This window comes from Polyodon spathula, chromosome 19 (assembly GCF_017654505.1).
Source record: "Polyodon spathula isolate WHYD16114869_AA chromosome 19, ASM1765450v1, whole genome shotgun sequence".
Taxonomy (NCBI): domain Eukaryota; kingdom Metazoa; phylum Chordata; class Actinopteri; order Acipenseriformes; family Polyodontidae; genus Polyodon; species Polyodon spathula.
The window spans coordinates 13,901,110-13,927,416 of record NC_054552.1 but is presented as its reverse complement, the minus strand read 5'-3'; the positions used below and the strand labels follow the sequence as shown (position 1 = coordinate 13,927,416).

At 37.6% G+C, this 26,307-nt stretch overlaps 1 protein-coding gene across 2 annotated transcripts in view; it reads right to left on the bottom strand.

The window, feature by feature from the left end:
• The window catches only part of LOC121294858 (leucine-rich repeat-containing protein 4C), a 628,604-nt gene extending 604,127 nt beyond the window's left edge, over positions 1-24,477 (bottom strand). The window contains exon 1 of one of the 2 annotated variants that reach the window (XR_005946834.1): positions 23,763-24,477. The gene's annotated coding sequence lies outside the window, so the exon portion shown is untranslated. The remainder of the gene's footprint in view (positions 1-23,762) is intronic. The other variant, XM_041219001.1, reaches the window with a different exon arrangement.
• Positions 24,478-26,307: the final 1,830 nt, after the last annotated feature.

Here is a 26,307-nt window from a genome sequence, read left to right as displayed (position 1 = left end):
ATTGGATGAAAATCAGCCAGACCTACAACATTTAATAGTATACTGTCATTTCAACTATAGCTGATATGATGAGCAACTGAGAGCCCTACAGACTGTCAAACGTGTCTATTGATTAAAAACTGCCTTGGGACCCATGTGTGAGTGATGCATACAGGCCTGAGTGGGGTGTTTTTATATCACTTTTGTTTGCATTTCAAAACATCACAGCGCTTTATTTACATTACATATGGTGCACTGGCATGCACTCCACTCAATGTGTAGGTTGAGTGATGTCTTTGAATTATAAACAGTCTATGTTCAGTGAATACAAGCAGACGTTCATACACGCATGTACGTGCATATGCACACACACACACACACACATACTCGCACACGCACATGCACTTTCATCATTAAACTATTTGGAGTGAACCCAAGCTCATTTCTCTTACAGATCACATCATCAGTCTTTTTTTGGCAGTGTGTTTAACAGCACTCTCTGTGCAAATCAGAATCGATTGTGATCTGATGCCAGCAGCAGTGGACTCCTTGCCTTGCAGGGGGAGGGGGTTGTGGAGGAAAAGAATGGCTTTTGTTCAGAACCTTAACTCATGCCATACAAGATACTATGGGGGAATAAAAAAATGACTCGCATAGTAAAATTCAGGAAAAAGGTAGACTATAATTATTTTCTTAAATGCATAGCAGTTTTATTTTTAGTGCATCTAATTTAACCAACTTTATTTGGTCGTTCCTCATTGAAAAAGGGCTGTTCAAAAGAATACATTTGTGGCATTTCATGCTTCAGAGACAAATGAGACACATGAGAGGTCCCAAATGAAGGCTCAAGTAAGGGATCCGGTGGGCTGCATATAGTGGAGCGACTGGCTGTGCTGGACCAAGGTCCCATGTCTAATGCATTCAAGTAGCCCAGTCCTCGTTAAACACTGCCACCCAGGTTCGTAATCACTGTACAGCAAGCTGAAGGAGCAAAACTGCTCTTGACTGTGTCTTTTTAGTATGTATTTAAAGTAGAGCTATTTTGTGGATTACAGAAATATAACAGTTTAGATCAATGTAAATGTTTATATTGCGGTTATGGTTCAGAACAGCATTCTGTGGTTATTTTAAAGTGAAATTGTATGGGTTAATGTATGCTTTATTTGATTCAATATAAGTTAATATGTGCAGTTGACTTGGTATAAGCGTGTCTTCTTGTGGGCACTTTAAATGGGCAAGAGGACTGCAAAGTCACACTTCATGAATTATAATTTAGGCACTTGATTTTCTGCCACTTGATCATTTTATTTTTGCATTCCATCTGATGCTAATTTTAGTTATATGAACAAAAGTTAATTTAAGGTATGGCGTGGGAGACTCTGGTTATTATTGACCTTTTGTTTGGGCTTCTGCATACTTCTATTGTTAGTAAATGACTCAACTTCAGTAACTGTCCAATTAATACATCCTCAGTATTACCAGATATAAGAAACATGCCAATCGAGGCTTGTCCCTTGATAAAGCAGCTTGCCATCTTGACAAAAACACATCCTACCTTCTGTTCTAAATTCAGTTTTACTAGCTTCCATTCCATACTTCTAGTCCTGTAGCCTCTGTTCTTTGAAATAGTAAGTCTGGTTAACCAATACCATTTAAGATTTGACATCTCATAAATCACTCTTATCATCTCGCTCTGTCTAGACTAAAGACATGTTATTCTTTTAACCCTTTCTCATAGCTGAAATTTACCATGGTACCTTGTTGAGTCCAATAACATATTTTTGTAGTGAGGAGACCAGAACTACATACAGTATTGAAGGGATGTCTAACTTTGCATATTATGGTGAAGCGAATTTGATTTTTTAATGGTAAATTATTTCAATAATATTTATTGAACACTTCTAGTTAGTTCAATGCTACACTTCTAGTCAACTTTGTAAGGTTGCTTGAAGTTTACACTGAAAACACATCACTCATAGGGAGAGCAATGATAGGTACTCAAAGGCAAGAAAATGTGTATAGCTTCTGGGAGACTGACTTCTTTTAAGCAACATGAATGGTCAGATTTATTTTTCTTGAGAAATATATATTTTAAGAAAATGCACTCACTTGTTTAAAAACAATACATTCTAAATAATTTTTCCTGCAAGCACTCAAACTTCCAAAAGAAACCTGGGTGTGTCTGATACATTCCTTCAACAATGTGCAGCTTGGAAAAGAGCAGCAGTTTTTTTGTTTACCAATGTTATGACAAAATACCATAAAAAATATAATCAATGTTTAACGTAATGTACTCATCTTTCATAAAGAAAAATGTGAGATCTATAAAGAGATGGTAATATATAAGATCAGATTTACTGGAATTATTTGGTGAGCTAAATTTACTTTAAAAAGTGCTTGCAAAATAAATGAACACATCTCATCTGTTGTGCAGTTTTATTCACTTTAATGGTTTAAGAAATGCAGTTTTGAAAGAAACATTATAGAAAACAAAATCGTGTACTTTCATTTTAAAACCTCATAACAAAGACGTCTCTGATTGAAAGCCATGCGTACAAATAGTGTTACATACACTTCCTTAGTTATTTCATCTAGACAGTGAAATTGTCCCACCCCTTCAACACATGTTTCCTTGTCATTAACCAACCAGCTGTTTCCCCTATTGACTGACAGCCAGTACACTTCTCTGACTGTAGACACTGTTGAGGTGAAATTAGAGAGGAAGATAAGCAATAACAGACTTCCTGAGAGAATGCCATGGAGATGGAGACTACTAGTGTAGTACCAGATATCACAATTTAACATGAAAGTACATGTTTTTATTTCAAAATTGCACACTTGAAACCAATATAAGATTGTTTTGATTTATTTTCCACCACTATTTCCTACTTTTAATTTCCCGGAGTAATTTCAGCTTTCGAGCAAAAAGAAACCATGGAAAATAACCACTGAATGAAGGGGGAAACAAGGGGATGAAACCGAGTGAAATAATTGAGAAGAAGGAAGGAGACAAAGGAAAATACCAAAAATGGAAAATAGATATCAAAGCAGCATTATAACAGTACAGATTAAGCAAAATCTGCAAAAAGAAAATCTTTTATATTAAAATGCTTGCAGTAAAACTGGAGAAGTAGGGCAGCTTGCTGCTCCCAGTCTCTCTATTTCTAGCTCATCCAATTAAGCAAATTAGCCTTAATTAACCTGTTCTCGTTGCACAGGACCCAAGGCTTCTTTGTAAGAGAACACGCACACAAAGCAGGTGTTACAAACCAAGTGGTGCGTGTGTGCTAGTATTACCATATTGTGTCTATGCTTTCAAGCTGTTTTAGTAGCAATTGTTTCTTTTTCTCACCAATGTTCAATTTTCTTTATTATACAGTTTTTTTGAATATGTGACCAGTCCCATCTTCACAAGGGTATGCATGGCTGGTTTACCATTGCTAGGAACTATTTTATGACCTTAATATCTATATATATATATATATATATAGAGATATATATATATATATATATATATATATATATATATATATATATATATATATAATTAATTATCTACTTTAATTAAAGTTCTCTACAAGATAATAAAATAGTTATTAGCAAAGGTAAACCAGCCAAGCATACCTCTGACTGTTGATATTTGTGTAGACAAGACTAGTCACACACTGAAAAAAACGTGTATATTCTTTAAGACATGACCACTGATGTGTTTTTAATCATGTAAACCTTTTCTGTACATCCCAAAAAATTTGAAACCGCACCTGAACCACAAACCGCAAAAAAGTTAATATTCCGACTCGAACCCGACCCACTTTTGCAGGTACCCACATGGGTACCTGACCTGATGCAGTAGTCTAATGTGAAGTATGGCATTCCACAAGGATCAATCCTTTGTCCCTTGCGTTTCAATGTCTATATGCTCCTTCTTGGATCAATTATTAATAAGTACATTTTTGGTTTTCACTGTTATGCTGACTTCACTCAGGTGTATTGTTCCCTTCCTACAAAACCAGTGATGTCGGTGTCTCGGTTCCTAAGCAAAGTTCAGTATCATTTGATGCTAATCTTCTGACTCCATCTAATACTGTGAGAAACTTGGGAATTATTATGGAATCAGAACTGTGTTTTATCATTTGAGGAACATTGCTAAACTGAGACCCATTTTATCTGATAAAGATGCTGAGATGTTGGTTCATGCTCTTGTCCTGTTTTAGTAAGCCAACAGTCATGAGATGGTGATGATTTATACAGATGAGACTACCGAATCCTTAAAATTCTTGTCTAAAACAAAATCTAGGTGGAGACCGAAGTTGAGGATCCCACCAATATCTTTCTTTATATAAGGTACCCTGGCACTAAAATTTAGCACCATAGTGCCAAATTTGCACCTCTGTTATGAAATCTCTAAAAAAAAAAAAAAAAAAAAAACAGTCTCAGATCCTGTCCATATAAATAGCACATTGTCAATGTAAAAGTTCTAAAACAAAACACCGTAAAAGTGGGTTAGAGGCAATGCCATCAATATACTAGTTTTCCCAATATCCCATATATAAGTGTGCATAATTTATGGCAATATATTGGAGATCTTAATGATTACAACAACTTTTGGATGAAAATGTGTTGAATTTGAAATTCAGATTGGACTATCTTGGCAAAAAAGAAACTCGCTATTACTTTATTTACCACGAGGACTAAGAATCAATAAGAAACCTACATTTGAAGAACAGGTGTTGAACAAATGCTCATTAGACTTGACCCTGCTAATCACTGAACAAACTAATCATGAAAGCGAGCTGGTGACAACGGAAGTGCTTCAGATTAAAGAGAAGCTACAGAATAAAATTATACCAGAGGAACATAAATCACATTAACAAAATACTTTGGATGAATTATGACAGCTTCAAAACAAGTTGAAATCCAATTAACTACATTAATTAACCTGTTCACTTTGCCAGGAACCAAGGCTTCTTTGTAAGAGGACAAGCACACAAAGCAGGTGTTGCAGACCATGTGGTGCGTGTGTGCCAGTATTACCATATTGCGTCTATGCTTTCAAGCTGTTTTTAGTAATGACCATTTCTTTTCCTCACCAAATGTTTATTTTTCTTCATTTTATAATGATTGGTAATGAAGAGCCCTTTAAAAATGTGGGTTAGGCCTTGTTTTGTTGGTTTTGGTTTAGTCAGTTGTGTTTGCTTGTAAAATACACGTTACAGTGTTTACAACACATTCTACTGTTTCAACCTGGCTGATTTAAAAAAGAAGACCTTTTGCAACATTTTATATGAAACAAACACAATCCTCGCACCTCAGTGTCGCTCACCAGTGTTCAGTGTTCCACAGACTCATATACAACTATTTATGTCTGAGTTTTTTTTTTCTTTTTAGTACTGTTGAATTTTCATCTTTCATTTTTCATATAAAAAGCAGCACATCGTTTTAATTTGTACTGAAAAGTGACATGCGGTCACAGCTAGTCAGTGGCAGAAATATAGACTGAAAACTTCAGTTTAGCATTTCTTGCACACTTTTAATAATTGTCTTAACAACCAAAAGGTTTAAACAAATCAAAAACACATCAAAACCAGCCCCCAAGCAATGTTATCCTGATGCATAGACAGGGAGCACAACCTGCTGCTCCCAGTCTTCTCCCTACACTAACCTCACTGTGGAACAAAGGAGCTGGCTCGCAATTAATCCATTCAGCTCCAGCCACATTCTGCACATGGATTAGGGAGATGAGATTTTAACCCCATCTCCACCAAACTTAAATTCAAAACACATTGACATTAGTTGTACAAGCCACACAAAACACATTAGCTACACATGCAGAGCTTCTGCCCTGTTTGAAGATATTGAAAAAGACTTCTCGTTAAAGCATTTGTCATTAAAACCATATACACCAGTGACTCAAAACCCCGGTCCTTGGGGAGCCCTGTGTCTTCTGGATATATTCCAATAGATTTCTCAATTACTTAACTAAACCCTTAATTGAACTAACAATTTGCTTAATTAGGCCTTCTTATTTGTTTTCAGCTCTTAAACAGTTGGACATTTTAAGTTTTAACTGTAAAATTGTATAAGTAACTTGAAATCTGTAACTTTTTTAGGAGCTGAGAACAATTAAAATGGTCTAATTAAGCAAATTATTGGTTCAATTAAGGGTTTAGTTAAGTAATTGAGAGCTCAGTTGGAATGAAAGCCAGAAAACACAGGGTTCCCCGAGGACTGGGGTTGCAAACCTCTGGTATACACCTTCAAGACATTTGGGACTCCAGCAGCAGGTGACCTTGAGTGGGTTAGCGGCGAGTAGATATCTGCACACATCACAGAGCAACTCATTGTGTAAATTAGTGTTGATGAAGATAATCCTATACAGTTCTATTCAGAGGGTAATGCTCTCTTGTTGTGTTGGCAGGAGATATGAATAGTGAGGTGCAATCAGTTGTGCAGTCTAATGAATAATTAGCAACCATTTACATTGCATTAGCCTCAATCACCACCAGGGCTGTGAAAGTTTGAGCTCAAGAAACACAGAGATTACTACACAAGAAGAACAATGTTTGAAATCACAAAGCAAATCTTGTAATGACTGAGACTCAACACCTCATCCTCAATTAAAAATGAAGAAGCTGCTTCAGGTGAACCCTTTCTGGTCAGTCCCTGTTCCTGCCTTCAGATGCTGGTTCAAAGAAATCTAGCATGTGATTATACTGCGTAATGGTTTGAACCAATACACCAATCTTACATGTGATTATACTGAGTAATGGTTTGAATCAATACATCCTGGTAATCAATGGTAATCCCTTCTCAGCACCAGGCTTCTATCATATCAGCACTATTGCGCTATTGGACTATCTGTTGAAATCTGTTGTGTTGCTATTTCTGGTAAGGTTGTGTTCTGCTAATGGTAATGCTAGGGTACAGTGTCTTCATTCTAATACATTGGAGTTATAACAATATACTTAAGTAATTATAGCTAACAAAATAGTTCCACAAATCCCATTTTAAACTTCTGTTAGCTACATGTCTCAAATGTGTAGTTTAAAAAAAAAAAAACAACAAACAGATGTTACAGCAAACGTGTGTTTTCACTATTAACAGACATCTGGTAATACAAAAAGTTATCAGTTTGCTTGCCTTGCTTTCCAGGTTGCCTGTTACTGCTTCCCAACTATGTTTACTGGTTCAAAGCAGGTTACTGACTGAAAGCATGTCAGTCAATGATTTAAAACTGAAAATACATGTTTGCTCAGACATGTGTTTCTTTCAAAATTGAACATCTGAGGCTACTGTCTTCTGTACTGTAAGTTGTTAAACACAGAAATGTATTTTTGATCAAATGACAGGATTGGCAGTTTTTAGTGCTGCAAGGTCTCATTTCCAGAACGCTCCCATTAATCTCCCTAAGCTGTGGTGAAAAGTAGTTTCTTGTTCCACTGAGGGTTATTTGCAGACTGGTAGGAGGTTTGTATTCTTGCTTTCTTCCAAGAAAAAAACAAACAAAACAAAAACACTTCAAAGATGTTTTGATTTATTTACTCAAGCCTTTATCAGCAACAAAGGCTTCGGGAAATGAGGGCAACATCCTGGAAGTCATGAAAATCAATTCCAAAGTTTGAGTGTGTTTTTTTGTGCACAGTCCAACAAGCTGCATATTGACTTTGTTGCTCAGAAAAAGAAAAAAAAAAAAACTTAAAGAATGTGACAGGGCAATCTGTAGAACACTGTATTAGGACATTACTCAGCATTTTTACTTCAATTTTGTTTTATTAAGAAGCTGCATTTGACCCCAGTGGAATTCAACAAATTATTCCTTATTAATTAGATTTAGCCCCAGATGACAGGATCTGAGGTATACTTTCACATAAGTAGCTTAATCTGTTTTGAGGTTTTGAAATTCTCACAATGGAAATCAATATTTGTTCTTTTCTTGTTTACCTGCTTGTCTTGTTTTCCAGATCACTGCAACAGCCACCGCCATATTGCTGCCACCAATTACAGGAGGCTCAACTGCAAATAGTAATTATTTCATTAACTATCATGATAAAATGAGTGGATGAAATACTAACTAAAATACACCCAGTCTGTGAAGTCTTCACTCCAGATGGCCGTAGGACTATCTTAGGATCTGGCCATGCTCCATCCCGTTACAATACAATTGTAATCAACTCCTATAAGATAACCACAATCATATACAACATATATTATTCAGCATTAATTTGTCAATAAAACGACACTTGAATATATAACTGTGAGGTGAGTATGTATCTGTTGTCAGTATTATTAACTATCAGCCACTAGGAGATCCATTACAAGTGTATGTTTATTAATACAGCCTTCACTCCAAGTGGGCTGCTTTGTATAAGTAAAGCACTGCCAGTGATTTCTCTTGAAATTCTGAAAATCCAACATTTCTTATACATGAACCTGGAAGTGCCAGCAACAAGACCACTGCTGAAGTGTTTGCAGTGAACACAATAATTCCATAAATCTTACCTGCAGTGCAACAGTATGTGATGGGTGTTGATGTGCTGTTAACAAGCTGTAAAGCAGGGTTCGACGAGTGCAGGGGAATGTTTTAATCATACAGGCTGTGTTGATGTTGTGCACTTGATGGCTTGATCAGGAAATCTTTTGCAGGGGCTGCTGTGAGCAGTCAGAATGGAAGGTCTAATCTTTACCACAAAGGTGTCTACATGCACGATCAGCCCATCTCAGACAGCTACCTCAGCTCCACTTGTAAGGAGGAACGAAGGAAATGTGGAGCAGGAAGATAAGTTGAAGCAAACAGAGTCACTTTATTATACTCAGACTGATTACTGAGTGGAAAAATGTTTCTAGCAAAGCCTTACCTTTATAACGGACATTTTCAATATGCCCCCTCCTGCAATGCAGGATTCCAGCTCCTCTCATTTGTAATGGGCCATGTGTTAAGTGTGTGTGTGTGTGTGTGTATGGGAGGGATTCCAGCTTGCAGTATATTATCACTTCTCTTTCATTGAGGCACTTCATAATGCCTAGCTAATCATTACAAAAAATTAGTTTCCTTTAGCATGATACTATCCATATTGAGAAAAGCAACTTAAGTAAAATAATAGGAATTGTATGTCTTGTATAGACACTGCTATATACATATTGTAGCAAGTCTGCTCTTCCAGGATACCACATACTTCCCTTCAATTATTTGACCATACGTTACATTACAATACACACATATATTCAGTGTGTTACTGCTGTCAGAGTTTTCCATGGAGGTCAGCAGTTCTGTTTTTAAACAATAACGGAACGATCATTAGAACACATGTCAGAGGACATTAATTAATAACACCTGTTCTAAAACCACTGCGTATTGTTGAAACACCAATGGATGCTCGAGCCCTGCTCTCAAAAAATTAACTCTAAGTGAACTTTAATAATTATTTCAGACAAAATAATTCAGAAATAAAATGTTGTAGTATAATAGTGATAATGGCGTTGCTGTGGCATTTTATCAGTGGAGTTCCATTATTATTTAAGGTCATAAAATGGGTTGACAGTATTTATTTTGCGTGTTAACTTATCTCTATTTCTGTTTTTAAAATATGTTCTAGTACAAACAGTTACATTATTAAGTAACCTTATGATAACACATATATGAAAGCAGCACTTTGAAACCCCCTACGAAGCTGTTCTGTAGTGTAGCGATAGTACAAGGGTGGGTTGCAGGCTCGATCGTGTTATCACATAGTATTACAGACTGGAGCTCTTTGCTGATTCTACCTGCAAGTTCAGGCTGGGGCAGTATATAATATGTCAGTTTAATTTACCTTCACATCTGTCTTTTAGTATATTCATTTGGTGTTTTTCTAGAACATCTGCAATTGTATTAACTTTACTCTAATATAAGGAATAATGTACAAACAGTACAATAACAGTATAATAAATCCATAATCCCTTCTATGGTTTTTGGTGACATACATTACGAACAGCACTCATGTGATTTACCAACATTACTAAAAACCCCAAGAAAGAATTCAAACCTGTACAGTATGCGTGTCATTTATTTGTTAGTTTCTCCGGTTCTAATACTTGTATTAATTTATTTTCATTATTGCAGCATTTTCTTGAATTTGAATACATTTTTTTATTCCTGCTCAGAAATCAGATTAATATGCAATCTAAACTAAGTATAATTACTGTTAAACTAACTGCATACAGAGTTGGAATAATAAAAGGTACACTTTTATAGAAGCTGTTATAGATAATGGACACAGCTGGGATCAGCAGTACACGTCAAAGCACTACTATTCATCTTCTGTAAGCCACGGGTGGCTGGCATGAGTATGTCAGAGTCATGCCTGGACTCAAAGCGTCAGAGCACAACCTGGCAGCACAAAAAAGCAGTTACCTTAATTCCCTAGGCCCATACAAAGCTTTCTTTAGATATATATAGCACATACTTAACACTAAGCCAACTGGTTCCAAAGATCATTTTTCATGCATTGAAAAATAGACTGCTAGCTTTAAAAAGCTTAAGCTCCCATTTAAGCTGTGAATTGCATTGTTTGGTTCTATAATATTTCTTTTTTTCTACGCTTCCTTTGTTCCCCTCTCTGTCTGTCTCTGTCTTAATTTAATACAATGTGCTATTCACTGCCCGTTACACCATTCTGCCTCCTTGGCGATCGGCCACAGCCAGTTGAGATCCAGGTCACAGAACCAATAGGAAGACGCTGGGTGCCAACTGCACATTACAAGTGAGCATCTTAACCACTGTACAAATAAAGGCTCTTCTGTAGATGTGCTTACTGGGCTTTTAACCTTATCTCCCCAACAGGGATCAGAATCTGTAATGACAGTGCAACACATAATAAAACATGATTCACAGAAGCACGACCCTAGAAATGAGACTTCCAACAAAGTGCAAGGGCAAAGCAATAAAACACATGTACCAGTATAAAATTAGCTGGGACAGTACTGGCTAAGAAACATCACTACAGTTCATTTACTCAGCTGTTAAACTTGGGTGATAACTTTCCAAGACTTCAAAACCTGTTAACTGTACCCCAGGTTGCAGAGATTGTGCTACTTGATGTATTAACTTTTGTTAAGTAGTCTCTCCATACTCGGCCCATTTGCCCCTTTAGAACATAGACCCAGACACAAGAATTGCACTGTGAAGCACTTTTGTGCACTTTTGTTTTTACAACACACAAATAAATAAAACAAAAGCCTAGCTCAAAACATAGAGCCTAACTTCACTTCAAAACAGTCCCTCACTATCAGACTGGACGGCTAACCATTTACCAGTCACATAAACTTGTATCAACGCTTAACTACACACAATACCTTTCTTTTTCTTGAATTTAGCACTTCTCTTCATAAACCAGTTCCCTGGTGATCTCTCTCTAATGGTGCTGGAAGCTCTCTTTTATAGTATGTGGCTGTTCCCAATTGACACCAATTATCTTGTTTGGGAACAGCCACATTCTCACATGTTTTTGGCAGGGACAGGAATTAACCCCGTTCTTGCCAACCACCACCCAGACTTATTTAGAAGCAGCATTCAAGGCCACCTCCCCTCTCTGAAACATAACCACCCACACCCAAGTCCAAAAAATTAAATTTTTTCCCCTTCCTGTGGGTGGGCTCGAGGATGGGTCAGTCCCTCCAGCGCTTCTGAGTAGGGACCATGAACCTGCAATCAGGGACACCATCCCCAGCACAGCAAAAGGCGGGGGTAGTCTGTCGACTGCAACGTGACCTCTGGGGCTTCAGGACGAGCGGAGCAGGGGACCAGGCAAGGAACTGTGTCTGGTGGTGCTCCTGCTTGATCTCAAGGCCCTGCGGCTGGAGGTCCAGGCATTCTGGCAGGGTGACCAGGAGCACGGGGTGAGGGACCGCACCATCTGGTGCCGGACTTGTTTTCAGGGGTGGTGTCATGGAAGTTTTCATGTTATGACTCTTCCTGTAGATTAGAAACTCAGTAAGACAGTTAATGTTGAATCAAACAAGGTTTATTTATCCAAGGTTTACAAACCTGAGAACAAGCTCAACACACGCACCGTGTGTTAGGAAGCTCCGAGCAAGTGTTCTGACTATGCAGAGTCAGTAAGCATAATATATACCTTGTAACCTAGTTATTGCGAGCCAATCACGGAAGCTTAACTCAGTATACATTGGATAGCAGCAGCTTGGAAGATTAAGATGAGACCAATCATATGCAACAATAACAACTTATCTAAATTGCAAACATCCTAAAATTATACCTATTCTGACTAAGCCGGTGACATGTCTGTGAACTGTACGGATGCAGCTTGCGGTTGCTAAATAAAGAGAACTTCAGAGAACTACTTCTTTCGAACTGGTAGTCAGTATCTTTCCATCCCTTATATGGGACGCTTACCCTGCAGCAAGAAAGAGAAAGTATGTACAACAACAACTACTAGTACATAATACATATTATTATTTTATACCTAAATCTTATAACCCGTAATAGCATTTAAACCTGAGCATGGAAACCTTAAACAATCATAGCAGTAGCAACATTGTAATTTTCCCACCACAGTGGTGGTCGTGGCTGTGTTGGAGGTATCTTCTTCACCTCCTCCCCCTTGTTTGTTGCTTCTCCCTCAGGCTCCAGAGACAGCAGGGCTCCTGCCTCAGGCTCCGGAGACAGCGGAGCTTCTCCCTCAGGGGCCAAAGACAGCGGTGCTTCTCCCTTAGGGGCCGAAGACAGCGGGGCTTCTCCCTCAGGCTCCGGAGACAGCGGAGCTCCTGCCTCAGGCGCCGGAGACAGCGGGGCTCCTGCCTCAGGCGCCGGAGACAGCGGGGCTCCTGCCTCAGGCGCCGGAGACAGCGGGGCTCCAGCCTCAGGGCGCCGAGACAGGAGACAGCGGGGCTCCTGCCTCAGGCGCCGGAGACAGCGGGGCTCCTGCCTCAGGCGCCGGAGACAGCGGGGCTCCAGCCTCAGGCGCTGGAGACAGCGGGGCTCCAGCCTCAGGCGCCAGAGACAGCGGGGCTCCAGCCTCAGGCCTGGAGACAGCGGGGCTCCTGCCTCAGGCGCTGGAGACAGTGGGGCTCCTGCCTCAGGCCTGGAGACAGCGGGGCTCCAGCCTCAGGCGCCGGAGACAGCGGGGCTCCAGCCTCAGGCGCTGGAGACAGCGGAGCTCCAGTCTCAGGCCTGGAGACAGTGGGGCTCCTGCCTCAGGCTCTGGTAATCCTGGTTTCGGTGTTGACCTCACCCACCTCTCGAACATTAACTGCAGCTCTGTTCGTTCCTGCTCTGGAAGTCACCGTTCCACTCTCCACTACCGGCCTTTCATTGCTAGAATCATCTCTTGCAGCTCTTCCATTTTCTTTTTTCTATTGTTCTGGATTAGTAGGGCTTTTTTTTTTAGAGCTGCCACCATATGTAACATAGCCTCTCCATACTCGGCTCATTTGCCCTTTTAGAACATAGACCCAGACACAAGAATAAAAACGGTGAAGCACTTTCATGCATTTTTATTTTTACAACACACAAAATAAACAAAAGAAAAGTCTAGCTGAAACGTAGAGCCTAACTTCACTTCAAAGGGTCCCTCACTACCAGACTGGATGGCTAAGCCGTTTAACAGTCACATAAACTTTTATCAGCACTTACACAATACCTTTCTTTTTTCTTGAACTTAGCACTTCTCTCCATAAACCAGCTCCTTGGTGATCTCTACTCTAATGGAGCTGGTAGCTCTCTTTTTTAGTATGTGGTTTTCCCAATTGACACCAATCATCTAGTTTGGGAACAGCCATATTCTCACATGTTTTTGGCAGGGACAGGAATTAACCCTGTTCCTGCTAACCACCACCAACCACAAACACCACCCAGACTTTATTTACATGCAGAGTTCTTGCTCTACCACACTATCAATATACTCTTAGTTTCTGTCCAGCTGCATTAATGAATTAATGATTCTTTCTCTGTAAATATTTGACTAGTAACATATCTTTCATTTAGAATCAAAAATTCTGCATTGCTGATGCTTTTTATTTACAACTCAGCAGCATTTTCAAATAAGGGTCTTCATGCTAATTTTGAACTTCATGTGCAGTATGTGGCCAGGTGTTGATTGACCAATTGATTATCAATTAACCTGGCTACATGCCTTAAACTCGGTCATGGCAACCCCTTGTGCCTGCTGTTTTCATTTCAATTACTTAACTATAGCTTTTTACTTGTTTTCAGCTCTTACAGTTGCCGTTCAAGTTATGTTGTAGCTAACTCTGCTTAAAATCTGCAACTGTTTAAGAGCTGAAAACAAGTAAAAAGGTCTAATTAAGGAAATTATCAGTTCAATTAAGTAAAACCAGCAGACACAGGGAATTGGATTGGAATTTATTTTGGCTTTATTGGCGGTTTGGATTGGATCACCAATATTACTTCCACCAATTACAGTGTGTGATCCCACCGTCTCACAGACTGGTGGTATGCAGCATACGTTAAAGAAGTGCGCGCTAAACGAGGGAAAGAATGTGTCTGATGTCAAAGTGAATATGAGAATGTCAGTGAGTGAAGAAGCCAATTTGCTTAAATGTTTTTAAAGCAGATAGGACATCAATGGATTTAAGGAATCTGGAATTTATGATAGCTGCCAAAATTGTTTATGCCAGACTAGAAAGTTAGAAAGTCTGTAACAATGGTGCAAATTTGATTTGGACTGTTACTGTCAATATGTGTAGATACTACACCCACCGTGCTGGTATCGCAAAGTCTCTAAACAATATAAATATAAATGAGTTTTGCACCGTATAAAAAAACTGATTTTGACAGTGCTTGCTAGTCTATTAACCAGTTTGAAATTTAAAAAGTTTTAGTTTCGGCTTTATTGTTAAAGTTGACACACATGGCAATGTTGTCCTACAATTAATAAATGGTACTGCCACAATTCCACTATGTTATGTTAGTGAACCATAGCTAAGTTTTAAAACTCAGAGTTAGAAAATGCCTATTATAAAGTGTACTGCAGTGAGAAATCTTTTCCAATTACTGATATCTTAAAATAGATTTGCCATATAAACCATAAATATTGTAAAACATTTTTAGAAGGTCTTTGTTGTTCTCCAAGTTGCTGCAGTGACACTGTAGATGCTATAACTAGTTACTGTAAATAAGATACTGTTTTAATTAAGCAAACATGTATTAAAATTTTTTTGATATTAAAAGTACAGTTACAGAACTGTGTGGCATTTTTCTTTGTGAACATACTAACGATAAATGCCAGTTCAGAAACCGTCAAAATATATCAAGGTAGCAAATCTACAAATTTAATACCAGCCAATAATTCCTGTTATACATTATGTTACATTAGTTGCTTGAAGCATTTCCACTATTTTATTAGAAATGTACTGTTTAGTACTGATCTGAACATTCTGTGCCCCCAGCATTTGTATAGTGCTTTACATTACATTGGTCTGCATGTGATTAAATACCTAACCTTTACAGTAAACTATGGGTTACTTATGATATGTGATGATAATTATACCACGTATACGTGTTGGTGTATGTGTAAACATTGCATATTTAGCATTAGCCATTAGTAACACTGAAAAACCAGAACCAAATTTACATTTTGACTCATTTTATCTCTTTTTACCGACACAACCGATAGAGCCTTATTTTTTAATGTATATTAATAATGTTTGTTTATATTTATGGGGGGGGGGGGGGGGGGGGGGGGGGGGGGGGGGGGGGCCATGACACAATGGCTGTAAAATAATTCTGACCATCACAAACTAGCTTTTCAGGCTCAGAAATTTTTTGTAAAAAAAAAAAAAAAAAAAAAAAAGCAGACAGGATTGTCGCTTCAGAAATTGTATTGATTTACTAGCCGTTACTTATCACAGCTACTTGTCTTGAGGTAAGATTAGCCTCTAACGTACCATGATCTAACTGCTATTTTTCTGTCTTGCAAATTCGATTGCTAGAAATATCAAAAACACAATACTGTGTAGACTGCATGATTATTGATTTGTACTGAGATCTGGTGGTATAGTGTTAAACTGTATTTACAGTATACTGATTTTTGATAGACCTAAGTTGACTGAAGAATATTTCTGGGTTTGGTCTGTGGAAAAGGTGGCAACCCTAGAATGTGTTCTCCCGCACTACGACTTCCATTGTTTGTACCCTAGCGGCTGCCATCAATAACTGCAACTGCCTGTTAATTATTAATAAAATCTGGATGCTTGAGTGCCGTTTCAGAGTCAACTTCTATGTCTCGCTTGTCAATCAGCATAAACCCACGCAGTAACAGACCAGCCCTGTTACAAGAAGTAAGAGAGCATTTTAATTGTTTAGAAAACCCTAAACTGTATAAAGTTATTCCAAGTCACACATATTAGGACAGGAGGGCACAAATGTACATTGAGCACTTTTTTCAAGCAGAATTTACCAGGTGCAGTGCCCATTGAATTTTATTTCCTTAGTTGTGGTAAATGATGTGCTAGCAAAAAACAACACTTGACTGTCTCTTGGTGATGATATCTCTCCTTGCTCTATGATTATTCCTTAGAAGGTGTCCCATGTTAAGAAAATATTTCAAAATGTATAAAATTCAGTTTCATGACAGATGAATGGTTTGGAACTTGCAAGTAACTAAGCATCAACCATTGGCCTTTCCTGTAAGAAAAACATTTATTCAATGTTAGCTGTTAACAGGGAACATCTGTTCACTTTCTACAAGCCTTTTCCAGTAATAATAATTGATTGTTTGATGCTGCCTAGTTGCAGAATAATCCTAAATAAGTGGCCTCCAGTATGACATTCATTTAGTTCAAATAAGCTTCAACTAGCTCACCCTTTTCTTAGCTGAACTTCAATCTCAAGCTGCATATTGATTCTGTTTAATGAATTCTGCAAAGCTAAATCTCTTAGAAAAGTACCATAAATGTCAAAAAATAATAATTAGATCCCAGTTTATTGCAAATGAACTGAAACAAGCCAAGATCCAGCCCTATTATAACATTAAAGTCAGGAGCCAATAATCTCATTAGGTTAGGTAAGTTATATCAATAATTTACTTTCTACATGTTCTTATACACATACAAATTAGTTTCAAAATGCTGTGAAAAAATGCGTGGCAAGTGGTCCATGGGAAAAATCCAAACACCAAGGTGGTCCCTACATTGAAAAAGGTAGGGAACCACTGATCTATACGATAGACAGTTCCTTGCTTTTTAAAAGCTGTAACACTTATTTTAAAAACATTTCAAGCATCACAATCACAACAAGTCTAGCTAGTCTAATATACAATATCTCATGTAAAAAAAAAAAAAAAAAAAAACATAATATATCATGTAAAAAAAAAAAAAAAAAAAAATAAAATAATATATATATATATATATATATATATATCTTTAGCATTCCATTAATTGAACTTGTAAATAACCCGAGTCAGAGATGGTTTCAAAAGCTAGTTGAAAGGTAGAGACTGAAGCCAACCGTTAGTTTGACTGGCAGCAAAAGGTCTGTGACAGGCAGCTAGAAACACTGACTGTCATTGACAAGTCACTAAGTGTGCCTCTATACTACACAGTTTAAAGGCACAGGCAATTGAATGAGTGAGTGAATTGGCAGTTACTGCCTTAGCGTCGATTCAATCCATGTCCCTCTTCTCGTTCCTCCTGGATCTGATGACAGCAGGGTGATACTGTCTATGAGTTTATAGTCCGAAGCAGTGGAATTCAATGAACCCTGCATCTCCAGTCCTGAATGCCCAGAAATAGATGGCATTAAGTATAGAAGACATTAAAATCCGCTCTGGATATAAAAGCACCAAAAAGGTAAATTATTGTTACAGAACACCCTGCAAAGTGTCTTTATACATGTGTAAATAAATAAATAAATGTGGATCACACCTGGTAAAAGCATGGTTGTATGTTGTGCAGGGTGAGTCAAACAGTCAAGGGAGTGCAGGTTCACGTCCCAGCTGTTTGAAGTTGTCGGTCTTTGCTGGGGATTCCGAAGGGAGGCAAAACCAGCAGGAATTATTTCTTCTAATTGCGCTACAGTGGACCCTACCGGCCAGTCGGCTAGTGATCTCAGGCGGATACCTGCAGGGCTGGCCTTTGTCTTACACAGGACAGTAGCTCGCAGATATCTGCTCTCATGTTCCTGGGTGTAGAAGAGGAAGCTGGCTTGGCCGTGAGATCAGAGGACAGCTACTCAACGTAAGCTCTGTGGAGAATTTTTGCAGTGAGGGGAAAAAAATAACTGGACATTCTATATGCAGAAAAAATAGAGGGTAAAATAATTGGGCACTCTAAGTTACAAATTTCTCTCTCACTGTATTTTAATTGAGCTGCACTTACTCGTGTTCATTTGCCCCTTTTTAAACTGATACCCGACACACAGAATTGCTTTTATGTGCACTTCTAATGAACACAATCAAATACACAAGAACAAAATAAACACCTATCTCCTTCGGAGCACTAACTAAACACTTTTTACCCTAACTAATGTACCGCACTAAGCTGTTTACCGGTAGACAACCACACATCTTTGGCGGTTGGTAGCCTGATAAACTAAAGGGGCTGGGCTATTAAAACCAACATTTATTTTCTGAATGTACTAATATATTGCTCAGTTAAAAGGCATGTTGTACATAATAAGCATGTTAAATGAAAACCATTTGTAGAGGAACTGGCCTTGTTTTTTTTGAGAAGCAAACACTTCTATGACCGGATGGTTAAAATCAGGAATACTGCGGATAAGCTCCTTTTCAATCAACAGTACACTAAATTCGTTAAGTCTGTCTTGGGTCATTGCATTGCACAGGAAAGCCTTTGTACATTCCAGTGTATTGAAACATCGCTATGATTCCGCTGTTGCTACTGGGGAAGTAAGGGTGATCTCCGTCAGTTAAAAAGATTCAGAAAAAGTTCCCTGAAGCTATTCTCCTCCAGCACTTTAAGCAATGTTGACACTTTTGTGTTCTGCACTGCTGTACAAAACCATTAGTTCACTTTTAGGTTTTTCTTTGCATAGCGTTGGGTAACACTTCACTGCCATGTCTAGATGTTCATTGATGCCATGTTCATTGGGAAAATCCACATGGAATTGATGGAATTGTTCTGAATCAATATAATCCAATGACATCGAGTGATTTACTTTGTCGAAGCGTTCTTTTCCTGCAGAATCCTAACGTTACATGCTTCCTTCACTAAATCAGCATTGTTTGATCAAATTCTTTCTTTGCTGGTTCAGTTTTGCATGGGTTTTTGGTTTCTTCCGCGGGAAGGTTTTCTTTCAATGTTGTTACAGATTTAGCTGATTTCTCCAGAAAGCGTATAATTGCTATTGCAGTTGAATTTCGCTTTGGTAAGATATTGTAAAAATTGTCCACGTGAAGCATTCATAACAGCTGCACCATCATATGTCTGCGAGATAAGTTTTATTTTTAAATGGTAAAGCTCCAGTTCTTGCTTCAGAAGATTTGTTAATCCTTCAGCCATTCGGATCTGAACTTCCAAAAAACCATAAAACCTCTCATCTACAGAGCCCTCAGTGATATACCTCAGCATAATCACTAGTTGACTTGTATATGACACATCGGTCGTTTTGTTGGCTTGTACTGACAAGAAGCTTGCATTTGAAACTTCAGTTTTAATTTTCTTCTTGTACACTTCCAGCATACAATCTAGACGTTTGTTCTGTATAGTCTTCGAGATATTTTTAGACACTGCTGCATTTGCATGGTGTCTAGTTGAGGAAACACATCTACCACATCTAGAAATACTCCCAGATTTAAATAAGACTTTCACACATCATGACCTCTCTCTCAGTGGCAGCTTATGACTTTCATAGAACCTGATGCAGTCAATTATCCGGGAAAGAACACACCTATTCTTCTGTACAAGATCATTATACCTTTACATGGAAATATGACAACCTTTATAAATCTGAGTAGCAATATTAATGTTTCCAGTCATTTTCATTTTAAACAGTTCCTGATATGAGAAGCACTGCACTTATGTCTTTTAACTTTCTCTGACCGGTGTTTTAAATCATTGATTCCGGTTTTGGTGCAAGCTATATCCACTCCAAACAAGATGCATGGAAAACAAAACAATGTTTTTTTTTTTTTTTTCCTTCACTCACCATCAGCCAATCCTTCCTGTCAAACCATGACACACAAAAGCTTCGGTTTTGTTTCTTGTCATTTTGTGTAATTTTAATATCACGAAGTTGGTGTACACCCAACCATTCAACCGCCAACATTTCTTCTATTGACATAGAAAAAAAGGCTTCTGATGCAAATCGTCAATGTAATTCATTGTATACTAGCTGTTTACCCTTGTCACTCACCGAATAACTGGGAAACTGGCCGGCTGAAGGGTTACATCAATAGTTTTCCTAAATATTCGTATAAATCTTGAGCTGTCGGAGATTAGCCCCATTAGCCCCATTTGAGTCAACTGTAGGGAGTCCCTGTGAGCCCCAATTGATGAAGTGATGAACATTAACAGCTCAAACAAAGCTGAGAGCTAACAAAATTTAGCCCTCTCTGGACTGATAACGATAGAAGACAAGGAATGTGAACAACGTTCTGATGCAAGAGGGAGCACATTAGCTGTAAATGTAAACAAGGGACTTGAACAAATACGGTATATATATATCAGCAACCTGTTTTTTGTAAACACTGCAGGGGGTTCTGGAACACTAAGCTACAAACTAAACAGGTACTATAATGGAATAGTAAAAATGTACATATGCATGGCTGTTGGAGACTGAATAACTCAACCCTCTGGTCTTGTCAAACTCCAACAGTCTATCCTCAGTTTGCTAGCAAAGTACATGTACATCTACGTACTTATTAAACCTGTCAGTATTCATTGTCAGGCTTTGGTCTTTTCTTCTTTTTATTCCTACTGAGCGACCAACATGTTGTAATGATTTAGGATGGGCATTTATACTACATCAACATGCCACTTACAAAAAATAATGCTGACATAATACCAAAATCCAAGCCCGCCTAATATGTAAAAAATAAATAACATTTTTAAAAAAATCAATTAGCTCTTTTTAACAGTATAATACAAGTACAGTATGCATAATACACAACATCTGTATAATTTTAAAACACCAAATAAAGAAAACATAATAATGTGCCGATTACAGTGAATGAATAAACAATGTCTTTATTAGACAGCTATAAAATATAAACATTAGGTAACATATCATATTAAGTACAGTACAATATCCCAAATCATCCAATGTCCCAAAATGCTTTGTGAAATACTCAGAGCCGACACTTGAAGGGCTTACTATCAGTGTACACTCCGCACTAGGTGTTCATTTTTATACTTAAAAAAATTGTCAGAACATCCCTGTTAAACTAGTGCAGAAAATAACAAAAGCACAACGTTAAATTTGGTTACTGCAAAAATTAAATGGGATTGCAGCTGACAAGTCACTTAATTTGTCAGGTCTGTTTGAAAATAAATTAAGGGGACCAGAATTAGACTCAGGCAAGATGTGAAAGTAAAAACAAAGATTGTTTTGTAATTAACAGCTTTTTTATGATTATAATTATGAAACAGAATCAACACCATTTGTTTAAAGGGACATCAACTGCTTAAAAATAAAACCTGAAAACTTAAAGCCCTACTTGTGTGTGTGTGTGTATTTGCATTTACTTTTTCCAAAATACTTGTTTTATTTCTTTTTAGCAATATGGACCTCTATTAATATGGGGCAGAATACATTATTATAAAATAAAATCCAGTGCATGGTGGGTTTCATTTCCACGCTGCTAAACACTGTAACCAAATTATTTTGTGTGTGTACGTATTAAGCCCAACTAAACATGAAACGATACTTCAGTGTGGATGCTCTGAGCTGGATTAATTAGAACGGTTTTAAGTATGGTTCTCAAGATCGGTTATGTAGTGTGGACAGGGCCTAACTATAACAATAAAAGTACTGTGGATTACCTGCACATCTGTGTGAGGATCACATCTATAAACCTGGATGCCAGTACAGCTGAAATACATTATTCATAATGCGCTGAAACCACTAGGTAGCCAGTCCCTCCATTCACAATCACGCCTGCAAACCCACGTGAGGATGTCCATAAATCTGGGTGCTAGTACAGCTGAAATAGGTTCTTCACAACATGCTGAAACCATTACATAGCCAGTCACTTCATTCACAAAAAATGATGATTGTGCATTATAGTGTGAACAGGTCCATAGTAAAAGCCTAGTTTTTTGTAATAGCAATACACATTCATAAACACGGCAATATGGAATTGTTTATTAAAGCCAAAATGGATTTGGTTTACTTTTTTTTTTTTTGTATCATATCCTGAACCTTATTTTTAAAAAGCTCAGTTCAGTCTTATCTTCAACACCTATGCAAGCTGCTTGAGTTAATTGCTGCTGTTAATGAGATGTACTCTGTCTGCTGTGATTGAGGCACGTCCCTTTTTAAACAATGGTTCATTTTCAAAAACAGAAACAAGACACAAATTACCAATCAAATCATGAAAGGCATGTGGGCGAAAGTTCAGTATTGACTTCTGTAAACCTTATATATTCCTTATATGGTAACAAACACGTATGCATTTTGGGATTACAAAAAAAAATCAAAAGATATAACAGGCTGAATTGTTTTGCTTTTTTCATAGCAATTTTTTTTATTATTATTTCACTGTTGCTCTCAAACTAGTCTTAGTAGAGAACTGCCATCATGACTGCCACCGTGGTGGATGGATGACCTTTATAATGGAGCAATCAAAACCCTTTTATACATGTGTAATCACGTCACACTGTCATCGGAAAACGAAAAAAAAAGAATTTAATGAATCGCAAACATAACAAACAGTCTGAACACAAGTATGTAATTATTTGTGTTATAAAAAGACACAGCGCCTGTCCAACAACAGCTAAAACAATGGCCTGTCAATTTACATCAGGAAAATGAGTCACTCCTGTAACATCTTCATCTTCATTATACTTTAAGGTAATGCATGTGTATAGAAAATTGTATATTTTTATAAATATACAATTAAGGATGTCAAGCCAATAATAATAATAATAATAATAATAATAATAATAATAATAATAATAATAATAATAATAATACATTTATATTTCACCCCAATGATCCCAAGGCACTTTATAGTAATAATATATGGCACCAATGGCCTGTGGTTGAGGCCAGGTATAAGGTTTGGGCCACTTTAATTCACCACTTTGAGCCCCAAGCCAATGGATCATATTTCATATTGGGATTCTAACTTATATACATAAGGTAATAGATCCACCAGCTGAAATAAATGATACAGTATTGATCTCGGAAGCTGGGGACTGTTAGTAAGGACATAGCAATCACATTTCAGTAGCCACAAAATAGATAGCAAGTATTGTATGAACTGATTTCAGCTTGTTTCTATTTGTTTATGAACTGTAGCTGACAGCTCCTCAAGCAACATCAAGCCAATGATCCCTGAAGGATTTTAAAAGCACATCTAGAATCAGTACATGAGTTAATCAGTGGTATTACTATTTCACTTTGAGTTCAATGCACTGAAGGCATGTATTTACCTACTGTCTCCAGATACAAAAATAATCAGCTTCAGCAGATTAAAATAGTATATAATAAAAGCCATGCCACAGAATATCCTCCAAGACGATAAAGCAAACAGTCCTTCATAAAAACCTAAGCCAGCCAATTAAAAACAAAATACCCCAGAGCACAAGTGATAAGAAATTCTACAGTAATTTCAGCCTTAAAAAAGATAAAACTTCAGAACACTCACCAAGGCAAGATCACATCTCAATAATAAGAGCACTGACACCTGCCATGTATCTCAGCATTCTTCTAGCGAAGAGACAATGTAAAAAGAAAATAAGTTTCTCTATTATCTTTAAAAAAAAAAACACAGGTAGAATCCTTGTGTGGTTATTTGTTTCTTCTCCAATAGACGTGTATATGGAGTGTCACAAACAAACAAAAAAGAACAATCCTTGCTCATTCAAGTTTCCCAAACAACTCTTCTGACAATAAAGCAAAACAAAAACCTTGTCAGGCCTTTCATTTATAGAGCTTCCCTTTTAAAAATGCTAGAAAAAGTTATGGAAGCTCTAAAATTTACAAAGCACTGTACAGATGATATTTCAGTCCAGGCAGTTTGAACTCTGGGCTTGCTTAACTGGTTGTACTGGGAAGGTGCACTGGTATAAGTGTCCTACTATTGCCACACCATTTCCTGCCTCACAGATTGACCTGTAGATAGCATGTCGACTTACGATGCAAGACACGACTCTTAAACACACAGTCCCTCTGAGGAAAGGAAAAAGAAAAAAAAAATCTGGAATCCCAAATAAATTTGAATTTTTCAACAGGTGAAACTATATTTTTCCCTCTGTCTCTCATCCCTTGCTCTCCCTGTATTGGGTTAGAGTATAATGTGACTATTATTTCTCTTGCAATCCGGCAACCTCTGTTCAAATCAATGCCAGGTCTGTCACAGCATTCTGCTGCATCGCATTTGGCTCAGCCTCTCTCTCTCTCTCTCTCTCTCTCTCTCTCTCTCTCTCTCTCTCTCTCTCTCTCTCTCTCTCTCTCTCTCTCTCTCTCTCTCTCTCTGTCACACGTGAGAGGGAAGGAGGAGGCTAGAATACAAATAGGCCATGTATCCAGTCTTTCTTAAAGACACAATTGTGCATTCTGTCTCTTACTGGAAAAGGGAGAAAGGTCCTTTTCAATATATATGATTATGCACTGTGCTTTCCTAGTCATTAACCCATGGATCTTAATCAATCTTTTTTTCAGTCCTGATTGCTTTTAATTTCATAAATGGGCCATGACTTAAATACAAATAATAAAAGCAGGCAACAAACTGGCTAAAAACTAAAGGGCATCTATCTGGCATCCTCTTGAACCACAGATAGGGCAATCATGTGGCTCCTGGTTCACCAAGACAGTTTGGGACAATTCTATAGTGTAGTACTTGCAGTCTATGAAAGAAACAAGGCATGTAAAAGGTATCTAAATGTATGAGCTCTGTCATCTCAAAAGGATCCTAATTTAGTCATTAGGGGTGAGCAGAGGAGCTATAAGTTGTACTGGGAGCTGTTATACTTTGCGTTTGTCTGACATTTTAGCAAGATAAAGTGATTCAACCACAACGGCTCTGCAGGGTCCTGTTGGAATGCTGTATATGTTAATAGCATTTTATGCACACTTTTCCCGTGACCAACATTTGCTCATAATGTGTATTTAATAAGCTTCTTAACTGTGTAATACACGTCCATTTAAAATTCATCATAGTCATTACGCATGCACGTTTATATTCATTACTCGGCACACCCCTTAGTTTGCCAAATTCTTCACTAAACTTAGAACTTATGTAACTGGTTAAGAACTGGATAAGTCAACACTTTGGGGAAGATTTTCAAAGCATTTTTTCTGCAAAGAGTAAATTGCTCATTTTTTGAAAAAGAGAAAAATATCTGTTAAGTTTACAAATTTTAGGTTGTTGTCTCTCATTTTGTAACTTGGAGTAATTTATACTTTGGAGTAAAAAGCCTTCTTTGTAATTTGTAATCTTTGTAATTACAAATTGGTTTGTGATTCCTATTTTTTTCTTTGGAAATCAAGTTGTAAAAGACAACTCCCCCCCCCCCGAGTTAATCAAACCTACAACAATAGATTATTTGATCAAGAATATGTAGTTAAAAGATATCCAAAAATAGTGTGAGCTTTGAAATTTACTGTTGGGAATACAGCAAGAATATATCATTATACTATAATTAGACAGACTCAAGGTGATAAAAACAGTTTCTTCATGGACGTTCTGGAGACATTATATATACGCTTCCCTCTGTGGTCTGTGACACTGGCAGCCAATCGATGTGGGGAAGAATGGTACAGAGTCATTGCTTCAGTTCATTCAATTAGAGAGGGCTGTATAGGGAAAAGTAAAGCGGAATTGTGCTTAAATTTGTTTCAGTGTCAAGAAAAAGGACTTATGTTGTCATAATTTAAATAAAATATTTTTTTGGAGGGGTAGAAATTTTAAAGTTTTTTTTTTAAAAGTTGTGAAAATATTTTTTTCTAAACAGCTTAGCAAGACAATTGTCTCTTTTATCGTGCACGGTTTCAGCACTAGGATCAATTTAGGAGCTGCACTATAGGCTGTGTGAAAGAGGAAAAATGCTGTCTCACTAAGGGTTGGGATTTTAGAAAAGTGTTTATTTGATTTTAAAAAAGCATTTATTTTTTTTGGTTTGTTTGATACAGTTATGGTGGCTCTGTGGCTGCCCATGTTTAGAGCCTGCAGTCACTCCATGTGGTATTTC